The 6,000-nt window shown below is 38.7% G+C and overlaps 1 protein-coding gene across 1 annotated transcript in view; it reads right to left on the reverse strand.

Annotated features, from left to right (window-relative positions):
* The window catches only part of LOC150077910 (uncharacterized), a 31,289-nt gene extending 25,578 nt beyond the window's left edge, over nt 1-5,711 (reverse strand). The window contains exon 1 of the mRNA XM_090385574.1: nt 5,487-5,711. The gene's annotated coding sequence lies outside the window, so the exon portion shown is untranslated. The remainder of the gene's footprint in view (nt 1-5,486) is intronic.
* Between the last annotated feature and the right edge of the window lie 289 nt (nt 5,712-6,000).

The following is a 6,000-nucleotide window of genomic DNA, read 5'->3' on the forward strand; positions in this document are numbered from 1 at the left end:
CTTTACCACTATTGCGATGATAATGACCCTTGGCCATTTAGCGTTCTTTGTCTCCGTAATGACCGTCACTAAAAGGGTGTGTCTTGATCAAACTCCGAACAATCTCGACTCTACCCCACTTCTACCTCTTTATCCACTCAGTGACCTCCCGAAAAGACCTGCTGATCCCAGGGATCAATTCGATGAACCAATAAAAAGAACAAAAGCACCTTCAGAAACACAGAATTGTTGGATCGTTTAAGGTATTCGCAAAAGGCGACTAAGGCGATGAGGAGTACGCATATCTTGTCTGTAAAATAACGATCTATATTATACAAAGGGTAATTTGAACAGTTTATGATCCTATAGATATTTAATATTTTTTATTCATTTTTTATTCTGTTGCTGTTTCACAATTCGGTCGCTTTACTGTTGTGGCGCAGCAGTAGATAAAAATATTTATTTATTATTCTGTTTAAAATGAGTAATAAAAAAGACATAACACAACAAAATTATATGACTGAAACCGTTAATGTCTTCGAGGAAAAAAATTTTAACTAATTTTTCGCATTCATTCATTCATCCACTTATGCATTTATAATGGACATCAACAACCAACGTGTAGGGGTTGCTATCTAAGATTAAGAGCTCTTGGAACGCCGGTATACCTTGTTCTCCTTGAACATTTATTAGACACATCGCTAAGGGGTAGTGACATTCTCATAGTCTATAATGTATCTATTTATTGCCACATAGTGATTATCTAAGTATATAATCAAACATTATTTGCGGCCATTAAGGAGACTACAGTAAGGATTTACGATCCGTACAATAATGGGGGGGGGGGAAGGATTGGTCTTCTAAGAATTAACCGTGAAAAACAGAAGACAAGATAAAGTGCTCATTCAACCATAAAAAAAAGAACAATTTCTGGTAGGAAAGTGGGGGTAAACGGCGGGGGGAGGGATTTACGAAACATTGCAACAGATAACGGAGAAGCAAAAGAACCGTGGTTACGAACACCCTTTGAAATCTCGGAGAAAGTTTCGAATATACGTTCATAAACACGCATTTCCCTCTTAGCAGGATACTTGCTTTATGTTCCCCCGAAGACTATCAAACACCATAAACCTACTGAACCAAAACTTACTACTTTTCCAGCCTATTAAACATTAGACTCCAGTGAGCTGTTGTTCCTTATAGCGAGGGTAGGTGTGGGGAGGGGAAATACGTATAGGTACTTCACATTTGGTCCTAAACTGGTTCTTCCCAATTGCGAAGCAATTTTTGCCAGATCAAGTTCGTTAACTTGGCTAATACGGGTGTGGAGCAACTAGCGCGTGCAAATGATACCACAGCTGATGACGTCACTAACACGTATCTACCCACGTGGATCAGATGGAAACATTTCTGGTCTAACAGTATCGCTTACCTCATACAGAAAACCTGCAAAATTAGAAATTACACCACCAGCTGCCTGTTTGGAATGTGGGTGTATTCAAACAGAACCCGGACCTGTCGAAACGAGTGGCAGACGACGATGTATCGAGCTGACCAAGTTGCCACTGAAGGCAAACGAAAGAACAGTAAGCAATCGATCCTCTATTGCCCAATTTCATGTCATAAACACACTAACCGCGCATGTCTTATTTTTAGCTGCTTTTTCACACTGTTTAAAAAAAAAAAAAAAAAAAAAACTTCGACTGGCGATGAGCTATAAATTTCATCAAGAACATCAAATTATATTTTGTCAAAAGTATAAATATCTGGGCCATCTGTCGTGAATTGGTAGCAGCTTGATGTGAATACTCAATGCCCGATTGCGCTGTTATAAAAGTAGATTACGATACGATGCGAATATTATGACTTTCCCAATTACTACCAGGGGGCGCCACCATAGCAATACGTGGCCTATCTTTGCCAGCTCGTTTAATAAATAATACACAAGACCGATACATCGACAGATGACTACTTTCATGTATTCCTCTGCAGCACGTGCATTCTCCGCACTATCCCCCCCCTCCTGCGCTTGAACCAGACGATCTGTTCGACTGCTTCGTTTACTGACACATCAGTTGACTTACTCCTTAATGATGAAGTCTAATGCCATTCGCGTAGAAACTGTTTTCTCGTTCACACCAATCGATCTTAGTGTGAGCCAAACAGTGGAGAGTAAGAAAGGAAAAAAAAAGCAACGCGACAAAAAGAATGAATCTTTCATGAGCGCAGACCCCCCCCCTGCTTTCTTTTCCACCCTACATAGGATAACTTTACCTTCGTCAAGAAAGTGTGCTCCTTGACAATCGTGTTTGCCGCTTCCCAGCGACAGTAATGTTATTTCTGGTGCTGGGAAGACAACTATACCCCCCCATACCTTCAACCCCCCCTCCCAGATCCTCAACGGTTCAAACCTTGACGGAGACTTCGTTATGGGAGACGTGTCTTCAGGCAATCCAACATCTATAGAAAAGATGTCGGAAAGAAATAGTTTCCTCCCTACCTTTGTGATCGTTGAGTATTTCCTTTTCGCCTACAGGTTCACTTGAGATAAAGGTAAAGATTTAAGGATGTTAACCTTGCCCCTTCTTAAATCCCCCTCCCAAAAAAACAAAAAAATTGTATGGGGGGGGGATCATTTTTGATTCTAGTATATAAAGCCATTTATTCATAAACAATTTTAGCAGACGACTAATAAATTCAGTAGAACGTTCCACCCCTTAAACGTTAGGGGGGGGGGCAGTAATTGTTTCGTGTGGCTGTGCTAACCTTGGTAGTTAGAACAACTTAGCAGATTCAGAAACCCAGGATGTGATAAAAGTGATAATTCTATTTTGCTTCCAAACAATGTGGCCAAAACAATGCCAATTGATAACATTGTTGCGTTTTTGATTTTATATTTTTTGTTTATTTTTTCCCCCTTTCAATTTTGTTCTTTAATTAACGTTTCAGTATTCGTTTTTGGTGTACGTTTCAGTTGCCAGATTGTACATTTTATCTGTTGAAAGCTAAATGAAAAACTTTACATAAACGAGACAATTTACAATATTTCTTGGCAAAATGCCAAGCGCGAAAACTGGAACGCCGTAAGTCTGCAGTTTCAAAACAAATATACCAGAAGCAGACGACCAAAAAAAATCTGCTATTTATTGTTATTTTACTTCTCTACAAATATCCAGTATTGTCATAGCCTAGTTTTATTTTGTTTATCCTTTTTTTTTTTTTTTTTTACATTTTTGTACATTGTACGTTTCCTCGATCTTTACATAATTAATATTTGCAGCTTTCGGATAAGTTCTAAACAACCTTGTAAGTTCATAAATGCTCGTGCTGGTTATAAATAACAATTACTGTCCTTGTACTTAGCTCCAGATTTTAATGCACTAACAAATCAAGGGGGTCGTTTGATAACCCGTCCATCGAGTTATTACCGCATGCAAAAGACACTGTACCGACTCTGAAACGCTGCCAACAGCTTACAATTTAAAATGGCATTTACGAGTTTGTAAATCATGCAAATAAACAATATTCCGATCTTGAAAGCTTTAAAAGAAAGTATTATTTTCCTTAAAAACGAACTACTACAAATGCATCGAAGTAAATGAAATCCACAAGTAGCAGACGCAGTCTGTGTCAACAATTAAACACGAGCTTCGTTGTTTCGCGTGCAAAGTTGACAAATAATGAGCAAGGAAATAACATTTAAACAATCGCTAATGAGTTCAATAAATAACAAATCGACAAGTTTGCGGTTCATGTCAAAGAAGCTCGAGGTTCATTGTTTCACGAGCAGACGCTGCAACAATGGAAGAAAATGTATTAATTTAAACGATACTTTTAATTTCTATTTTTCTTTTATCGATTGCAAATGCTAATCAGCACTTTTAATTATCAAAATAAAATCTTTTAAGATTTATTTTTAAAATCTTTTCAACAGTGCAAATTCTTAAAAAAAAAAAAAAAAAAAAATGCAACAATTTGAATACTATTGAAAGATGGAAATTGATAATTTTACTCGTTGTAGATTTCAGTAGATTTTGCCACTTCGTTTGGCAAAAACTACTGAAATCTATAAGCTCAGTGGCCTCAACAATTAAACATGAGCTTTATTGTTTCACGTGCAAAGTTGACAAACAATGAGCAAGGAAATAACAATCGGTAATGAGTTCAATAAAGAACAAAATAGACAAGTTTCATGTCAATTAAGCTTAAGGTTCATTGTTTCACGAGCAGACGCTGCAACAATGGAAGAAAAATTAATAATTTATGCAATGAATTAATTTTTATTTTATGGATTGCAAATCCATAAAATAAATCAATGCTAATCAATGTTAATTAGTGTAAATTCTTAAAAAAAAAAAAAATGCAAAAGAATGATTTGAATCCTATTGAAAGTTGGAAATTGATAATTTTGCGGGTTGTAGATTTCTGTAGTTTTTGCCACTTCGTTTGGTAAAAACTATTGAAATCTAGAAGCTCAGTGGCCTCAACAATTAAACACCAGCTTCATTGTTTCAAGTGCAAAGTTAATAAACAATGAGCAAGGAAATAACAGTTAAACAATCGCTTCAATAAAGAACGAAATCGACAAATTTCATATCAATTAAGCTCGAAGTTCATTGTTTCAGGAGCAGACGCTGCAACGTTGGGAGAAAAATTTAGTAATTTAAACAATGAATTAATTTTTATTTTATTCTTTCTATATTTATATATTTTTTAAACTACTGAAATCTACAAGCTATGTGGCCTGAAAAATTTTACAGCTTGTAGATTTCAGTAGTTTATGCCAAACGAAGTAGCAAACGTACTGAAATCTACAAGCTGTAAAATTTTGAGGCCACTGAGCTTGCAGATTTCAGTAGTTTTTGCTACTTCGTTTGGCAAAAACTACCGAAATCTACAAGCTCAGTGTCCTCAACAATTAAACACGTGATTTTTTAACTATCAAAAAATACTTTTGGTGTTTCTGGTTGCTAAGAAACGTCAATAATGTACGAATTGAATAGAAATTTTCATCGTTTGAAATCTCCATTTCAATGTACCAACCGATTGCATACGCCGCAGATTTTGCAGCGTTCAAAATCGGATTTTAACGAAAGAAACGAATTGTTCAAAACGCGCGCAAATGAACGCGGCGAATTGCACGAAGAAAATCGAGTCGGAAAGCGATAAGAAATCTGTTTTCGCCAAATACAAGATTTAATTGCGTCCGCAGATTACAAAACCCAGCGACAGCATCTTTCCCGAGACTCCGCATGCAATCCAGCTCCCATGTCCGCTACCGCTTGTTCGCAGGAAGCGTAGTCGGCGGCGGCGAAGTATTACGGCCGTGTTCAATCAATACCGGCTTCGTCAATTGCATCTGTGTAACAGCCACAATCAGACGCAGCGAAAAAACGAAGCGACGAAAACGTCGAGAAACCTTTTCGCTGTTCTCGCAAGACGTCAGACGAGGCGAGGATTAAGTTCGCACTACTGTCACCGTTCACAAACCTAAATACGACACTTACCTGCGAAAGCCAAAGTGTTGCGAGCACTTCCCGTTGTCGAAATGTTCCGGCTACCTAGGCAGTCCGGCAGAGAGCACTGCATGAGGCGGCGACGGCGGCGGCCATATCCCAGCTCACAGAATCACCCCAAGATGTTACCAAGGAAACGGTGGCGTTCTTTGTCAAACTACACCCCGTCAGTACTCGTCCCGATCTGTCCGCCACCTCTCCCCGCTCACTGTACTGTGGTCTCGTGCTAGGCAGCAGTCTCCTGACCTTCTGTCGACCAGGAAGAGATTCAGGAAGTGGAACGTACCAATCGGGAAGAGGGGGTGGTGGGTAGCCGAATGGAAATCGAGTCGCGGCTCGCGATTTGTCATTTTAAGTTGTGCGCAGTTTTTGGGGGAGGTGAAAACGTAGGGGGGACGTTTCGGAAGGGTTTTGTTGTACGATGCGTTTATGGATGTTGATTTCAATGACAGTTTTAGAAGTGGGAAAGAAGAAGGATGTGGCGTTGCTTGCAATTTGGTTGCGT

The sequence above is a fragment of the Mastigoproctus giganteus genome, chromosome 11 (genome assembly GCF_048544385.1).
Source record: "Mastigoproctus giganteus isolate SK-2022 chromosome 11, ASM4854438v1, whole genome shotgun sequence".
NCBI classification, from domain to species: Eukaryota; Metazoa; Arthropoda; class Arachnida; order Uropygi; family Thelyphonidae; genus Mastigoproctus; species Mastigoproctus giganteus.